Here is a 19,397-nt window from a genome sequence, read left to right on the forward strand (position 1 = left end):
CTGCTTTGTCGCTTCATTTCTTGCCTTTCCTTTCGCCTACGCTCCCAATTTTCTTGTGTTTCAAGTATTTTGACATAGCCTTTCGCTTCGCTCTAATTGCGCTCTTCCATTTGGAAGTCATGTAAGGAACGTCTTTGTCCCGCACTCTCATGCTTTTGACAGGTGCTAGTTCATCCAATATATCATTCATTAGTAAATTCCATGCGTGTGCCTGATCATCAACTTCATCAAACAATTGCCCAATATGCCAGGGGGCCGTCGACAGGTGTTGTTTGAATACATCAGGTTCAAAATTTTTGAAGCTTCTGAAAGTAATTACTTTGGGCTTGTTTGCATTTACCTTCTCTTTTAGAACTCCGTAAATTAGAGCATGATCACTTAGAGATGGACGATAGTTTCCAGAGTATTTAAAAGTTCGGGTTTGTTGCTGAGTAGTACATCAAGTAAAGTTTTTGTGACTTTTGTTCCTCGCATTTCCACTTGTGTAGGTTTCGTGATTAAGCATTCAAAACCTTGTTCGTTTTCAAGATCTAGTAACACTTTTCCCTCAGTCTTGTCTGAGCGTAATGTGTCTAGATTCAGGTCACCAGTTACTACTACAGAGTTGCTTTGGAGACTGGCCCAGTTACAAACGTCACTGAGCTCGTTCTCAAGCAATAATCGGTAATTGCCGCACAAAGCTCTCGGCGGGCGATAAATTCCAAGAATAATAATATTGCCTGCATCTGTCTTAACTTCCAGCGCTAGAAGTTTAAGTGTTTTGTAATGCTTGCCAGGTTTAAGCCTTTTTTTGGTCAGGGAAGGTGATACCAGTGCCATGATACCTCCGCCTCCCTTTTTCCTGTCGTTTTGGTACAGCGCGTAGCCAGGAATTGAAAATTGTGCGTCCGGGTAGCTCGCCTCAATCTTGGTTTCACTGATAAAAGCTATATGAGCACCAATCTTCTTAATAGTTGCAGCAAGTTCCTCGAATTGGTTTTGGATACTATTGATGTTTAGATGGCACATCAATATATCTTTACTGGCGTATTTTCTTTGAGATTCTAGCTGTGTATTATCAGTAAAAATATTGTTTGATCTCTCTTGAAACCTTTAAATGAATGAATGACTTCCGAGTCCACATTTATAATCAGTGGCTCCTCAGTGGAGTCTTCAGCGAAAAAGGAGTCACTCAGTGGCGGCAAGGTACAAGTAGCGCAGGTCCACTCAAGATCAGGCTTGTCCAGATAGTACTGAAAAATTGTGCGCGACATATGTATACACATTTGGTATGTGACCATTTGGTGCAACCTGAGCACAAAATCTTGATTATTCCTGAAAGCCCTTTGACTTTCGTTGCATGGATATTTTGGAGCTGTCTTCAACTTTGTAGGACCTGGATTTACCAAAACATCGCCACAAGCTAGTAAATCTCTCTCCAAATGAAAACTGCTCGTTACCTTGGCCGTATGTTGTACTCTACATGAGAGAAAGCGTTTCGCTCAAGACTTGAACTTAAAATTAGCAGTCGAGTGCTCGTTGACAGACAAACCGGCAAATCCGGGGAGCACGGATGGCGCAGTGGTGAGAGCGCTCGCCTCCCACCAATGTGGCCCGGGTTCGATTCCGGCCCGGTACCATATGTGGGTTGAGTTTGTTGTTGGTTCTCGCCTTGCTCCGAGGGTTTTTCTCCGGGTTCTCCGGTTTTCCTCCCTCCTGAAAAACCAACATTTCCAAATTCCAATTCGACCTGGACAGAGGACCTGCATGTGGCTTCCTCTCTAAATATAGCTATTTATTTATTTTTATTTTAAAACTAGGAAAGCAGCTGTTGGAATTCCCTGTCACATTTGAAATAGAAATCCTCGGAGGTACATCTGCAGGCATTGAGCTGTGATTACTGTAATTTACGCGAAGAATGACCAAATTTAACAGCAGAAGAAACTGACAAGTGACTGCCATGATGCTCGTTTACATGCAAATTGAGATACTAGCCTCTGGATGAATCAATTTCAAATGAAAACTGCTTGTTCCCTTGGCCGTATGTTGTACTCTACATGAGAGAAAGCGTTTCGCTCGAGACTTGAACTTGAAATTAGCAGTCGAGTGGTCTTCGACAGACAAACTGGCAAAACTACGAAAGCAGCTGTTGGAATTCCCTGTCACATTTGAAATACAGATCCTCAGAGGCACATCTGCAGGCATTGAGCTGTGATTACTGTAATTTACGCGAAGAATGACCAAATTTAACAGCAAAAGAAACTGACCAGTGACTGCCATGATGTTCATTTACATGCAAATTGAGATACTAGCCTCTGGATGAATCAATTTCAAATGAAAACTGCCCATTTACATTTAGTTTTGCGTCATTGTACATGCAAATTTGTCATTGTACATTGTACATTGCATTATACATGCAAAGTTGTGGGCAAATTTGCTCATTTACATGCAAATTGAGATACTAGCCTCTGGATGAATCAATTTCAACAGCTTGGAAATATAATACTGATAACTTTGTTGTCTTCTCTTAACTCTTCTTTTCACAGTTTTCTTTTTTCTTGTTTTAACTTTCGGCGCCATCGAGATTTGTTCTTTCCATGGGAACGCAAGGTTCTGGACAATCATTACTTTGGAATAGTTGTTGAAACGGTATTCCGTGCTATCTGGAACCCGTTTTCGTTTTTGTGGAGTCACGTTCATTAAACAGATTTTTGGATTCTTTATCCTTGATGCCATCTCTCTGGTTTGGACTAAAGCAAAACACTTGCCTGTTCTGTTCTTTTTCCTGTATAGTGAAATCGAAGAATCTGTTGCCCGTTCCAGAACGTTCTTTCACGTCGTGGATATATCCTTCTATGTCTTTTACTTCTGGTTTTCCACTATGTTCAGAGTACGATGGTCCTCTAGCTGCCATATTGAATAGCGTGAACGTAGAAACACAAGTTGGGTCATTGTACATTGCACACAGGAATGTGTGCGGGTAAACCTCAGGTGGGTAACGTCACAAGCCAAAACAAACTTTGTTTCAAAGGTACAATAGAACATTCCAGAGGTGTCACTGGATGTGCATGTCACCTTTTCCTTTACTGCTCGATTGATCAAAGTACAAACCCTTTTACTGTGACAGGTGCCATGAGAAAAGTAAATTTGACCTCCCCATTCATTTTTCCAAGTTGCTTCGTCGCTTGATTTCGAAAACGTTTCCTGAAGGAAATAAAAATCGGCTTTCTGATCCTTTAAGTACATAAAAATGCTCCTTCTTTTAGAAGTATCTCTTAGACCCCTAACATTTAAAGAAATTACCGAACATTCGTGTGATTTATGCATTTACATGTAAGTGTAGTTCTCTGGTGAAATATTATGTTTACGTGCTCCTACAGTAATAATAACAATAAGCGACAAAAAAAGCCAATCAAAAACAAAATTAACGAACACAAAATTTTTTAAAAAAACAAACCTATTTTAAGAGTTCCTTCTCTCAGCAATCCAGTCCGTTATCCCTTCATTTGTTCAGAAGTCTATTGATTTTCAAAGATCTTCTAAGTCCCCCTCACCGTATATTCTAATCGGTGCTTCGTCTGGCGATGTCTTCACGAAAAGTTTGCCATCAATTGTCCAAGCACTGATAATCGTGTTGTCCTTTTTCTTCTAATTTGCTTTCCAAAACAACCCTCACCTGTAATCCGTCAGATTCTCGTTTATGTATATACGCTGCTCTTGAAAAGAAGCATTGGCGTAACTTGGAAAAATGTCAGACACTTTTAAGCCCTTTTGCCGGTACGGGGCTTGAGATAAATAGCCTCGTGGGCGCGAGGTTAAGACTTGGTCTTACCTTGGTCAGTTGTTTCCAAGTCCTTGTCGCCATCCTTGTTCTGCGAGAGGGCTAGAATGGACGATTCTAATGCGTCAAGTTCATTTGCCAGTTGGCCAGAGACTGCGGCACCGCCAGCGCCAGCTGTGGTCGGGGAGAGGGCGCTGATTGTGCTGTGAGCACAGCTTTCTTTAGTAGGCAGCGTTTAGCCATTGAAAGGTCAAGGCTTGATATGACTTCGGCCGTCATGGCCTTTATGGATTGCATGGTGATAAATTCCTCTTTGACAAGAGATTTTATAGTGTGGCCAGTGAAGCCATTGGCCTTGCACCACGCCTGAGTTTCCTCATCCATGGATGAAAATTTAAAGTAAAGATTCAGAAACAGAAATCGAGCGAGCTAGTGAAAGGTGTACAAGAAGAACTGAGGAGAACTGAATTCTCTTAACAGCTGCTCTCTCACTTTCGTATCGCGTATGCCGAAAATCAAGCGATCTCTGAGTATTTCGTTGGGGGTTATTGTGTCGAAGTCACATCCCTCTGCTAGCTTACGGAGTGCAGACTTGTACTGGTCATAGCTTTCTCCAACTTCTTGTGTCCGACGATTAAATCGGTAGCGCTCGAATGGGACGTTTTTATGTGGCTGGCAATATTCGGCAAACTTTTGTAGAACTGGGGCAATCTTGTCCTGGTCTCCTTCTTCGGCCCAGTCTGTAAATGTGGAATAAACATCGCGAGCCTCTTCTCCTATGACTGTAAGGAGAGTAGCCACTTGGACCTTTTCCGACTTCTTGTTTAACTCCGTGGCTAGTGAATAGCTGTTCCATGCCAAATTAAACTTTTCCACTTCTCTGCGGCGTTTTGATCATGAATTTCCAGTGGTGTTGGCGGCGGCAAGCTAAATCCCGATGCCATTTCTTCAATTGAGCGTGAATCCGGTCACCGCTGCCACCATGTAAGAAACAGCATTTCAGTATTTGGGAGAGGATTTATTAGAATCAAACACGCCGATTGCATCGAGTCTTGCAACATTCTGCGACGTCCCTGTAATCTGAGAGCACCAGTTGTGCAATGACGCATGAATACATTTGATTGTCTAAATCATCAATAATAACAGAAACTCATGTGGTTAGATATCACATAACAAGTCACGCAACTTGTCACAATATTGGATTGGTTAACTTAGTCTCATTCCCCCTGGGAAGGGGTCGCAAAGGATTCTAGGGAGACTTTAGCGAGTGCGTGTGTGGAGAAGTTTTTGCACTGTTTCGGCCTGAGTTTTGAATAAAATCATCTTCGAACGTGATTTCATTGCTTGCCTTATGGACTTTAAGTTACATAGGTGATATGTTTATAAAAGATTGAAGTTTGTATAAAAGAAAATCTTGGCGAGGAGTCGATTTGTTTTGTAGTAAGTACCGTAGTACAATGAAATACAATGTTTATAAGTCTTATCTGTTTTATTCGCTTTCTGCGCGGGTTTACTTCTGTTTACTGCTCAGTTTTACAGTAAAATGTCTGTTTTGGGAAACTGTCGGTAACCTGTCGGTGGCCTGTCGGTAGTCTGTTGGTAACCTGTCGGCCGACAGTTGACCGACAGTCGGTTAGTGGGGGCTGTTCTTCCCAATCACCAAGACTACAATGGGCGTCAAAAGTCCTTGAGACAGTTGAATGAAATTGATACTAATTTAAATTTCCCGTTTTTTCACCTTTAATCTGCTGCCGCTTCTGAACCACTCCCCCTCCCCCCTTTTCAATGTTGTACTCAAACGAGGCAAGTCTTGCAGATAACAAATACAACATTGTTTCGGGGGGAGGGGGTTATATTGAAGGGGTGAGGGGTAAAATTTGTCCAAGGTACTCAAAAAGTGCCGACTGTCTCAACACTTTTGGCGCTCATTGTCTGAAGGTGAATTTTCGGTATATCTTGAAAATAAGAAACTACATAACATGGACACAAACATATATTATTCTTTAGAATCAGGTGATCACATTGGTACTGCGCTGCATTACGAAAGATTAATTAGCGCGTAAATATCGTGATTATTGTAATTTGGCGATGACGTCACAAATCGGCTAGACCTGCGCATAAATAAGGCCAAATCGTTTTTAAGGCTAGAATTTGTGTTGAAACATGTGCGTATGTCTGCTTTGCAAAGGAATTAATAGGATTAGGTGCCAAATAAATTATACAACAACCTTAAATATCTCGGGGTTTTTGTATCGCATTTTAAAGCTGCTTAGAGCAAAGAAAAAAAATTGAGCGTGCGTGACGAGGAAAGCTATCGGACGCCACCAAAAACCGTGTTCCCGGGAAAAGCGGTCCAGTCTTAGAAAAATCCCAAGGTTAAGGAATGGGATGGGTCGATTTACTGTCTAGAAACTAATGCGGTAAGCAGGCGCCAGCGCAAAACACGTTTCTTTCAGAACAGGACAATGTTTGGTCGTAGCAAATGGTATAAGTTCCTTGAAGCACGGCAAAAGGGACTATTTACAGACGGAATGTGAAAAAGATTCTACAAATTGCATGAAAGATCAAACTTGAATGCGATGACAGCTTGTGGACAGGACGCATTGCGTATCTCTTAGCTAAAGAAGAAGTATTTTTAACATGGTAAATCTAATTACATGACGATGCACTAAAGAAGAAGATATAACTTTCATAACCTTTGGTCTGTTTTGAGGACGTATCTCCGATACCGTGAAGTCTCTAGATAAAGGCGTAATTTCCAGAATAATTGCAAGTATGAACAAGACAATGGATTAAATAATTGTAAACAATGGACAGGGTACAAATATGGAATATATATTACTTTCCACCGATTATTTTCGCGCATTTTAGAACCTACGATCGCCTTGTGTGACGGTGTCATGCAACTGGTGCGTAAAACGTCATATGCCCGTGACTCTGACGGCTTTTCAAGTTATTATTGACGATATAATTCATTTAATCACGTAAAAAATCGTGCAATTGAATGGAATCGCAACTATCCGTGATTGTTCAACAAACAGCTTGTCAATAATATGTGAAAAATGGCCTCTTTTCTCGAAATGAACGGGTAACCACGAGTAACGACGGGTAACCAAAATAGTTGAGAAACAAGGTACTCTTATTCCTTTTAATTTGTTTGGTTACCATTGGTAACCCGTTATGTTATATATCAGAAAAATGCGTCTTAGTCCACGAAACATTGTACTTCCATGGATTCTTAGTTTGCACTTATAATTATTGCAAAAAGCTAGATTTCCCTTTTAGACAATAGGCGTCAAAAGTCCTTGAGACAGTTAAATGAAATTGATACTAATTTAAATTTCCCGTTTTTTCACCTTTAATCTGCTGCCGCTTCTGAACCACTCCCCCTCCCCCCTTTTCAATGTTGTACTCAAACGAGGCAAGTCTTGCAGATAACAAATACAACATTGTTTCGGGGGGAGGGGGTTATATTGAAGGGGTGAGGGGTAAAATTTGTCCAAGGTACTCAAAAAGTGCCGACTGTCTCAACACTTTTGGCGCTCATTGTAGGGTAGAACAAATCGATAAGTTGGAGAAATATGTCCTTCCACATTTATTTATTATGTTTGTTAAGACTGTTACGTTTTGCTATGTAGATTTGGAAATAAAAAATATACAGTTTTTTAATACACCTGTTTTGTAAGTGATTGTTTCAACGCTTTTCAAATACTGACAAGCTATACTGTGCTTGTCATATATTTTTTGGACTTTTAAATCACAACCTAATGAGTCAGTTTACACTGTGGGTAGGTAATTAATTCAAATGAAATAAGAACTGAGGTTGAAAGATTTGGTCCTGTCAGCAGGAAACAACTGCTGACATTATCTCCACTGTGTTCTAATTGTTTATTGTAAGCACAAAATGTAAAAAAAAATTGAATGTTGAACTTGATAGATGCACACATAAAAGGCATGTCATTTAATATCTGTGAAAGAAGTTGATCAGATCGTTTTTTCATTGTGTTAAGACATTTTTAGTCAGATCAATTGATTGTCGTTAGTCTGGCAATAAATGCCTTTCCTTATGTGGGTTCAGTAGTTTCACCAAGTACAATTGAGTCAACATGAGGATGAGTATGACAGTAAAGGTTTACAAACTTTGTTCCTTGAAGTGGAGCAGGATTGAGAAAGGAATGATGCCATGTTGCCATAAATTTCCTTGTCGTAATGTACTCAAATCAGAAGTGCATGTCAATGACCGCAGGCATTTCAAATGATTTGAAGGGTCAGCAAGTAGATGCGTAGGAGGCTCTGAAAACCCCGAGCTTGTTTTTTACAGTACGACCAGAGTAATTGGTGACATATTATCTAGTAGCTGGTAAAGTTTGTCAGTCATTGGCTTGATTTGAAATCGCTGAATGATCATTCATTTCTGTTTCATTAGACTTAGAGTTAAATTGGTCAGGTGCAAACAGTGCATGTCCCAAATTTTGTTTTCATCTTTAGATCTTGACGATGCCTTGAAATAAATACACCGATGTAACAAAATTAGTTATTGTTCAGCTGCATGTGGGAGGTGGCTTTGTCTTTTTGTTCAGAGTACATTTCTGTGTTGTGTTTCCTTTCCAGAGGATTCTTATGCTTGGCTGGCTGCTGTAGTTGTTCCTGCTGTAGTTGTTACAAATTAAAAAAAAAAATTGGTATTATAAAATATCTGAAGTTGCTTATAAAGTTTTTACTATTCCCTTTTGCTGTACATTTACATATATGTAAAACTTACCAGCCTTGTGTGCTCAAGGGCCTAAGAAAGTAGAGAGAGGGATATCACGTTGGAGGTACCCCTGTGTTGTTTGATGTTGCTTTTGGTGCAATTGTTTGTGTGCATGCATTATGATTTAAAGAAATTTTACTGTTCATTGCACAGTGCTAATAAATTAACCTGGTTTTATTGAACATTTTAGAATAAAAATCAGCGAAAATAAATGACGTTTCGATGAATCGCGGTTCATCATTATCAAATTCTAAAAAGAGTCAGATTCTGATGAGTTCAATATATATTAAGAGTGCGTGTGAAAATCTCGTTGCATAAGATTAAAGACTATACAATGTGAATTGTATAGAGTGTTAATTACGAACTAAATAGTTTTGCTTTAATGGAGTCAGATTGAGTGTTCAGTTTAGGTTTTAACTCCTGGATAAAGAACTCATCAGAATCTGACTTTTTTAGAATTTGATAATGATGAACCGCGATTCATCGAAACGTCATTTATTTTCGCTGATTTTTATTCTAAATTGTATAACGAAAGCCTCCTTTATTGAACATGGTAAATAATTTATGTACACATTCTTTTCAAATATAATTTATGATGCTCAAAGTAGGAATTGTTACCGAGTTGTCAATGAAATGAAAACTGGTTTATGATCACTGTAGTATTACTCTAAGACACCTGAAGACTCTACAAGATGTGGGACATTGGTATATATGTGATCTATTACCTAGTGATAGTCTGTAGTATACTGTTTAATTAGCTGTGTATAACCTCTTTCTGCTGTTAAACATCTCGTTAGTGCTGTTTGCTCAGATGACTTTTCCAGTAAGTTGACATTAAATCACCAAGTAGTACGACTGGGATGTCAGGAGTTGTTAAGTGCGCTTATCTCTAAGGATGAAGAATCGAAAATAAAATAAAAATCGAATTTTTTTTATTTTCCCAAAACATCCCTTTACATACATACATACAAATTTTATTAACCCATCCCTGGTGAGGCTTTTCAGAGTTAATATTGTAAATATACTATGAGTATAATAAAAATCAAAATTAATTAACATAAGAATTCCGTTAAAAGTAGACGCTTCGAGCATTGTTTAAATTCTCTCTGGGATTGGCGAAGTTTAAGTTCGGGTTTAAGTTCGGGTGAGAGTTCTTTCTATTAACTATTTTCGGAAAAAAATATTTAAAAGTTCCAGCGCTTTTTTTACGGCTGAATTTTAGAGAAATTTGAAAATTCGGTAAAATTGGGGGTTTTGCCTTGCCAAAACGCTCAAATCGTCATGCAACTTTAGGAAGATGGCGAACGCACAAAACAATTCCAGTTGACTTCAAACTTTGCACACTTCTAGCGATATTCCTTACCAACAAGAGTAAGTAAAAAGTTTTTCGAAATTGTATTTGAAACGATTTTAATCGGTCTTTGTATGAAGATATATTTTGCATGTCTCAATGAGGGCCAAAATGAAGGCTAACTTCGACAGCTCCAAATGACTCCTGGTATATAACGATTTGAAATGAAAACTACCCCAGAGGGAAGCTTATTTGTTATATTATTCACCTGGAAAATTTGGGCATTGGAAATTGAGTACTGCTTCGTAGTAAAATAAACTGTCATGACCTGTAAGCGTTATGAAAGCGTTCAGAATTTGATGTTTGTTTCAAGCTAATTATAGAGGAAATTTCAAAATACACAGACAAAGTAAATAAACACAGAAAATGGAGTCTAAAGGAGTCAATACTAGACGTACCTCTTCTGTGAAGCTGAAAATGTTAATTAAAGTCGTTTATGATTATTTCTTGTTCACGCCTTGGGTGTAAGCAGGTCTCTTGATACAATGGAAGCAAATTAACAAACAACAAAAGAGGACACCGTTCGGCGACTCAAACGTTGCTATTTATATTTGATGTTTTCTTGTCTTGAGTTTCGAAATACCCTAAAATATACAAAGAACTCATCATCGATATCTTAGGTTTGAGCATTTATATGTCTACTAACAACGTAGTTAATTATTAGAGATCAATCGATGGCGAAATGGACTGAAACTACAGCTGAAACTATACATGACCTGACCTATGCGTGACCTATGCCGTGACGCTTATTAGGTCAACAAAGAATCCTTGTCAATTGTATCACTTAAAGCCTTTTTATCACTTGTTTGCTTTCTTTACAACCTCAAAATGAAAACCCACTAAAGCGAAGCTGTGGTACTCTTGAAAAAAGCATGACTGGGAGATAGCAGAGGGCAGGAGACAGTAGAGTGCTTAAAGTGATGATTAAACTACTGCGTGTCATAGCACAGTTGTATTTATTAATGAAAAGAACAACACGATACTGAATAAATAAAACAGAAGCGCCTTTTTAATCTTAGAATAGAAAACTACAACATAAATTTTCATGAAATGACATCAAACTAATGAACGATTCCCTCATAAGGTTTTTGTTAATCTGTCGTTTTCTCGCAGTACAAAAAAACAATGTACAGGTAACATACTCGTATTAAAATGCAACAAAAAAATCGGTCATATTGTAAATGTTTGTACTATAAAGTTTTAAAGCCGTTAAGCTAGAAATATAGTATGAACTTCCACCCGCGAGCGTCAAAAAGGTGCTGGCGCTACGAAAACATTTTTAAATCATATTAAATCCACAATTAATTTTTTATTAAATATGTTGACAGATATTCCAAAATGGAAAAGAAATGTACTAAATAATAAAATATAATCATCAACACAAGGAGAAATTGAGAACAATATCGTGACTTCTGTACATTCAAACGCCGAATGTGTGCAACTGAAGCATCCAAGTCATGCAAGGAATGTACCTTATTTAAAAGGGTTGATGAAGTTTTACATTGAGCATAGATCTTCAAATTGATTCCAGCTCAGTGTTTTACAGTCGAGAACCTTTAATTTATTCTCACCCGACCATTTTTCGCACTTGTTTTCTGAACAAACTACAACATCTACCGGTAATTAAAACTATTCGGTAATTAAAATCAGTACAAAAAGTTGGAGAAATGCCAAGGTGAAATACTATAACAGCATGAACTGCCAGTGGCATTGCGTTGTTTACAACAAAACTGCTTTTTAAAAATTTAGGTAATCATATCCATTACAACGATTAGCTAATCAGAGGGGCCTGAAAAGGTCAAACTGGAATGGGGATCTGGGAGTTTGAAAAACAATAGGCTAGGAAATGAGATTAGGGTAAAATTTGGGCTGGGAAAATGGAATTCATTCCTACACTTCAAAACTCTCTAATCATAGCTGCAATATAATGTATGCATTGACTAAAATAGATAGTCTAACATTGACATACGTTGATTTAGAATGGAGCTAGCCAACGAGAAGGTGACCTCGCACGCAAGTCAGCTAACCAGTCACTTACGGTTTTGGCAAGAACATTGGCTTACAGCTTCATTCAGCAAGGCAAGGTATGGTGCTTTACGTCATATGGGTGGCAGGGGCACATCCAATTCCAAATTCTGGCAAATACTTTGAAGCATGTCAACCTTAAGTTGCTATAGTTTGTCGTTCTCGAACATGGCACAGATGTCGTACTGATTGTATACTATTGGATGCTGAAGTGAGATGGATTCCATGGCCAAATTCCTTGCCAATGTAAAATTAATTTCCTGAAAAGAGCATGCGCGCCTCGAAGGAGTAAGCAGCGTGGGCAAATCGTCCGCCAAGGCCGTCAAAATTTTTCAATATCTAATGGCCGAATCCCATGGAAACGTTGACAAAGAGAAAAAAATAGGTCGTCTAACTCCTCTACGAACGAGTCGCCAGAACAAAAAAAACCTCGGAACACGCAAAATAACACCGAGCAACTCCACGTGGACGACGAAGAAGAGCCGCCATTAACGGGTCCGTGCATCATGAGTGAAGCTGATAAAATGCAGGAGACACTCCAACAAATTCTCGAAAAGCTTGGGAAACTAGATGCTATCGAGAAGTCTGTCAACAATATTCAAGCTACCCTTCTAAAATTAGAAACGAGAACTGAAACTCTGGAAAGTTTTCAAGCCAGCGCCACCAAAGACATCAACGACTTGAAAGAAAGCTTGAACTTCGCTGAAGGGAAACACAGCTCTAAACTTGAAAGCATCAACAAGCACAATGAAAACATCAACCTGAAGCTTACTAACCTCGAAAAAGAAAACCAGGCGCTTAATAAAAAAGTGGCCGACTTGGAAACAAAACGCCTTTATCTAGAAGCGTACTCGCGACGGAAGAACATAAAGTTTGAAAACATCCTCGAATTTGAAGACGGCAGCGACAGGGAAGACACCGAGCAAGTCCTCCGTTCGTTCTTAGAAACTGAGCTGGGCTTTTTGAACGCAAGCATCGTAGAAATTCAACGGGTGCATCGGTTAGGAAAAAAGAAGGAGGGCGAGCCAAGACCTATTCTCGCCAGATTTCTAAGATACAAGGATTGCGAGCAGATCCTTTCCCTGGGAAGACGTCTAAAAGACAGCAACTACAAGATGTATCAGGACCTGCCGTACGAAATCGTCCAGAGAAGGAAACGACAAATGCCGACACTGATGAAAGCGAAAAAAAATAAGATTCCCGCAGCCTTCAGCAAGGCCCAGCCAGACAAATTGTTCATTAGAGGTAAGCTCTGGCCCGATGGAAAAACTCTAGAAATCTCGTAATAACATTTTGTTATCGACCCGAAATAGGAAAACGTATACGTATATTTAAGAATATATATCCATTACTGCTGTTTGTTTTCCTCTAAGAATAAGCCCGAAAAACGGCTTATGCGGACGGTAGATCGCTTTGAGGTAGTAAACATCGACACAGCGCATCCTAATAGCTAAGTTTTATTAAGCTCTAGGCAATTTACTCCCGAATTAATCTAACTTTTGGTTTAGAATCCAAAATTTCGAGGGCGATTGCAAGAGCCGCTTCGTTTGTGTGTGTTTATGTAAACTTTTGTTGTTCGTTTGCTTTACTGGCCTATTGTGCAAATATAATGACACTTATTTTTCACAAGTCTCATGGCATACAAAAGTGTAAACTAATTTATAATAGAGGTCTCATGAATGGGTCAAACATTTCTGAAACGGACTGCATATACCCCATGAAATCTATGTTGAATGGGTGATTTAAAATTTAGTTCTCTAAATGTAAGGGGTCTCGGAGAGGTTTCTAAACGGAAAGAAATTTTTAACTGGCTAAGGAAGAAAAAGTTTTCCATATACATGCTGCAAGAAGTGCATTGCACAGAAAAAAGTATTCATTTGTGGACAGCCGAATGGGGATACAAAGCCCTGTTTAGTTGTTGTGCTAGCAACAAGGCAGGCACATGCATCCTGTTTAATAACAATTTCCATCTGCAAATCACCAAAACACGCTCAGATCCTAATGGTCGTTTCATCATCTGCGACATTTGTACAAATGGTAAGAACATCACTCTTTGCAACCTATATGCGCCAAATGAAGATAAACCTGATTTTTTCAGAGATATAGCCATTTATTTACAAGATTTCCAATGCGACGAGATCATTATAGGAGGAGATTTTAATTTAGTTATGGATGTTTCAAAAGATAAGAAAGGGGGCCGTGCCAGCACACATAAAAACTCACTTGAAGAGGTTAAAGGCATTTGCGAAACCTGGGATGTTGTAGATATTTGGAGAGTACTAAATCCAGAGGAAGAAAGATATACTTGGCGACAGAAGAATTTACAAATTCAATGTAGGCTCGATTTCCTCTTGATCAGCCAAAGTCTAATAAACAATGTCAACACCGTAGACATTGTTCCTGGATACAAAATGGACCACTCAATGGTAACCATGGAAATTACAACAAACGCTAACCCCAGAGGGCCGGGTTTCTGGAAATTGAACACATCATTTCTATCGGACATTGATTACATCTCAAAAATAAAAGACACGATCCAACAAACAAAAAACGAATATTCAAATGATCCGTTTGTCTCTCCTGCTCTCCTTTGGGAAATGATAAAACTTAAAGTGAGAGAATCATCGCTATATTATTCCAAAGAAAGAAAGAAAAAAAGCGCTCTTCAAGAAGACGAAATAGAAAGGACCATAGCCGCGATTGAAATAAAATTAGAAGACAAAAACATTGAAGCGAAGCAGCGGGAAGAACTTCTAGGCGTGCTGAAAAGCAAAAAAGATCAACATGAAAAGATAATAGAATACCGAACAAAAGGGGCTATTTTAAGATCGCAGTGTCGATGGCATAATGAAGGTGAGAAAAACACCAAATATTTTCTTAATCTGGAAAAAAGACATTACAAACAAGGAACAATAAGCCAGCTAAAAACCGACAATGACATCGTCATCACGACAGACAAAGATATTTTAAAGGAATGTCTTTCCTTTTATAAAAATCTGTACGAGACAAAGCTAACTTCTGAACAAGATCCATCTATCATGGAAAAATTTTTCCCGGCCGAAAATACAATACATCTTTCACAAGAAGAACAAAATTTGTGTGAAGGCCCACTCACGGAGAAAGAGTGTCTCACTTCCTTAAAGCAAATGGCCGACGGCAAAACCCCTGGAACTGACGGGTTACCAGCAGAGTTCTATAAAATATTTTGGGATGATATTTCAGGCGCTCTTCTCGCTGCTCTTAACTTTGCATACGAGAATGGGCAACTCGCAATGACACAGAGACGGGGCATAATAAAACTTATCCCTAAAAAAGAAGCAGACCTCAAAATATTAAAAAATTGGCGGCCTTTATCTCTGTTAAATTGTGACTATAAAATAGCAGCAAAGTCAATCGCAAATAGAATCCAGTCTACTCTTCCAAAACTTATTAATAACGATCAGACAGGATTTATTAAAGGTAGATTTATCGGCGAAAACATACGACTGATCGACAGTATTATTAATTACACCAATGACCAAAGCATCCCGGGCTTGATTTTGCTTCTAGATTTCGAAAAAGCCTTTGACACACTCGAATGGTCTTTCGTTGAAAAAACGTTGCAACACTATGGCTTTGGCCCTTCCATTAAAAAATGGATACAAACTCTTTACTGTGATATCGAAAGTGGCGTAATGAACAACGGATGGACGAGCGAATGTTTTAAAATTGAGAGAGGCGTGCGGCAAGGCTGCCCTCTTTCTCCATATTTATTTGTCCTTTCCGTCGAAGTTTTAGCTAGCGCAATCCGAAGTGACCAACATATTAAAGGAATTTCAGTCAACCAAGAAGAAATCAAATTAAGCCAATATGCTGACGACACGACATTAATCCTTGACGGCTCAAAAGACGCGCTTGAAACTTCGCTCGATGTTATCGGAAAATTTAGCAAGATTTCTGGTCTCAGACTCAATAATAAAAAAACCGAAGCATTGTGGATAGGTTCAAAAGCAAGAAGCCAAGACATTATGTTTCCCGAGAAAGGTTTCAGATGGCAGCATTTAAAAATCAAAACATTAGGCGTGTGGCTCTCAATAGAACCCGAACTAACGGTAAAGCTGAACTTTAACGAAAAAAAAGAGAAAGTTCGAAATTTACTTAGAAACTGGCAGTACCGAAGGCTAAGCTTACTTGGAAAAATCGCTATATTAAAGAGCCTAATTGCTTCACAGCTTGTTCATGTTCTTTCCCCTCTCCCAACAAACCACCAGGCTATCAAAGAACTGAATGGAGCTTTCTATCATTTCCTCTGGGACGGGAAACCCGATAAAATTAAAAGAAACATCATGATTAACGATTACAGTAAAGGTGGGCTTAAAATGATTGACCTTTTCTCATTTAATAAATCTTTGAAAACTATTTGGATTAAAAAATATCTTGACAAAACAAACTTAGGAAAATGGAAACTTTTCTTTGAACGAGAACTTGGAAGATATGGCGGAGAAGCTGTTTTTCTTGGAAATTTAAACAAAACAGATATCAAGCATCACTTCTCATCTACCAATATCTTCATTAATGAAATTCTGATGATCTGGGCCGAGGTTAATTACACTGACAATATCTCCTCCTTACAACATTATCAATCACAGCCTCTCTGGAATAATTCTCTTATCAGAATAGACAGCAAACCCATCTATTTTCGAGAATGGCTTGCAAATGGAATATCGACCATTAGGTCTCTCATGAAAGACGCAAACAAACCTCTCTCCTATGAAGAATTTCAGAATAAATACGGACTCAAAGCCTGCCCTTTAGCATTCGGGGGGATTATTGCCACGCTGAAGAATCTAAGAAAACGTTTCAAAGAAAACATAGATAGCCCCGAAAAAGATGAGATTGAACCATTCATTAAAATTTTCCTCAAGGCAAAAAAACCCAGCAACTTAACGTACAAAATTCTAGTTGCAACTAAAAGCGAAGCACCGGAAACTTCTCAGGCGAAATGGCACGAAGATTGCGACTTGGAAAAAGGTGAATTTGACTGGAAAAGCGCTTTTCAATCTACAAAGATTTGCACAAAAAGTACCAAACTAATAATATTCCAATTTAAATTTCTTCATCGACGTCTACCTACAAACTCCTTTTTGTATAAAATTAAAGTCAAAGACAGTGACCGCTGTTCCTTTTGCGAAAAGGAAACAGAAACTTTGCTCCACCTTTTTTGGCATTGCAACCAGACCACTCGTTTTTGGGAAAGCTTTTTTAAATGGCTTCAGACATCCCTATGTACGCAGAAAGGGAATAAATTAGACATGACCATTGCTCTCGGCCTAAAGCCAGACACCTCAAATGCAAAGTTGCAAATTAATTTCTCTTGTCTGATGAGCAGATATTGTATCTGGGTCTGTAAACTAAAAAACGAAATCCCTAATCTTTCGCACTTCGTGCATCTCATGAACAAAAGCTATGAAATTGAAAAAAATGATCCTAATTCTTCATCAGAGAAATGGAAACCTCTCCTCGGCCACCTTTCAAATTAAAAATTTATATAAAAAAAACTGAATCAAATTTAACTTTTCAGTCCTGGTTTGACCCTGTTAGTAGTAATTGTTTTCTTCCGATCTCTTTAATTATACAATATTACTCTCCTAAAAAATATTTGTTTAAATGCTACGTGGACTATTTTCTATAGGTATAAGATAGGCTAGTGTTTGTAAGTTCTTTTTTTTCTTTTATTTCTAATAAGGTTAACTTACATTGTATTGTAACTGTAGTTCGTAATGTATTGTTATTTTTTTTTTTTGTGCAAGTAATATCTGTAAGTAGTGTAATAATAACACTGTTAATGTAATGTTTGTAAATGTGTGAGCAATCAATAAAAAATAAAAAAATAAAAAAATAAAAAAAATTAATTTCCTTCTCACTGGCTTGGATATCACAATCTTCTGGAAGTTGCTGGCGAATCTTAGCAGTCCGGCGCGAAAAGTAAGAGGCGATCTGCTGTAGTGCTAGGAACTCTGAAACACTAAACAGTCATGCACCGTCGGTTTCTTGGGCACGTCTCATTTCTTTCGCAACCACATCTCCGTCTAATTTCATACCGGTGGTCTGGCCAATGTCAAATTTAGCATCCAGATATGCCCTTTGCTTGTCACTGAATCGGTACGCCTTGTTGGATGACTTAAGTGCCCAGCCTTCTCATTACAATGATCCTTTTGACGATCAATTCTGCTTTTAGAGTCGGTATACTGCCCACACCTTCCTCTAAGGCAGATTTGTATCCAATCTTAGCAAGGTCAAACAAAGACCTCTTCTCCAAAGACTTGGTGCATTTTTTTAAAGAGAGTTGTTTCTCTAAGGCAGAGAACCTTTGAAAAACCCTTATGCACCTGTCTTGAGGGCAGGAAAATGCTGCTGCTTCATCGTCACAACTTTCTTTATCCTCTTGCGCCTTCGAACCTTCACTTGTCCCTGCTGTTTCAGGATTCGCAACCTGCTTTGTGCCAAGTGATTTGAAACCACCAGCAGAAAATGTTGACTTCATCCAGCTATAACTAACCTCTAAAAAAATCAAAGGAATAATGGTGTATTCGTCAAAGAAAAGTATCACTACAGCAATAGTCCATGGGCCAAGACCCCCAAAATAAGGTTTTTTGTACCATGTGGAGGGACCAGTGCTATCATGTATTTTTTGAATCTCCAATATCTAAAGTTTATTTTGAGGTATGATAGCAAGCCTCTATGAGTAGCTTTCTCGCTCTAGTCATGTGATCAAATGATGTCATTCCAACTGCCTTTGGCCTTATATTTACTTAATAGCAATAAATTCTGACTTATAACTATGGTGAAATTGATTTTGAAACCACATTTTGTACATAGACAAACAAAGTATGACGTTGGATTCAATTGTAAAGTAATTAAGACGAGATTTTTTTGAACTTCGAGCAACGCGCGGCCAAAATTCCCATGATGCCATTCGTCACTCGTCGGCATTCACGTGTGTTTCGTGTCCGGAGGAATGGAGAGTTCGCTTTTCTCCTTTCTCTTCGCTTTTTACCCATCTGAACGAACGGATATGAAGCAATTACTTTGGTAGAAGAAACTCCAAGTATGTAAACTGATATTTGGCCCCGATAGAAATTAGATAAAGAACTATAAAACGTCGTGATATGCATTTAACGCGGTCTGTTCTTGGAGAAGTGTGACTGATCCGGCCGGTCAACTTTCAATAACAGCATGGAGAATCCAGTAATAAAAGGTACATGTAATATTTTACCTGTAAAAGTAATTAGTTCTTTCGTTTAGAAACAACCCTTCCTAACACAGAAATCCATTTGAAGGAACAGTTTGAAGCACCGATTGCAATATTACGGGAATATTATGACAGAGGAATTGATTTTTAGTGCAGTGTAGATTTTTTTTCGCTAGCATACTCATTCCCTTGTGATATCCTCGATCCTTGAGGGAAATTTGCGATTCTACCCTGCATTTTTATGAACTTTATTTATAAGAACATTGTTAGAATAGAG

The 19,397-nt window shown here is 38.5% G+C and overlaps 1 pseudogene; it reads right to left on the reverse strand.

Annotated features, from left to right (window-relative positions):
* Nucleotides 1–4,116: 4,116 nt before the first annotated feature.
* Nucleotides 4,117–5,866, reverse strand: LOC144648673 (uncharacterized; annotated as a pseudogene).
* Nucleotides 5,867–19,397: the final 13,531 nt, after the last annotated feature.

The sequence above is a fragment of the Oculina patagonica genome, chromosome 4, assembly GCF_052425735.1.
Source record: "Oculina patagonica isolate OP01 chromosome 4, crgOcupat, whole genome shotgun sequence".
Taxonomy (NCBI): domain Eukaryota; kingdom Metazoa; phylum Cnidaria; class Anthozoa; order Scleractinia; family Oculinidae; genus Oculina; species Oculina patagonica.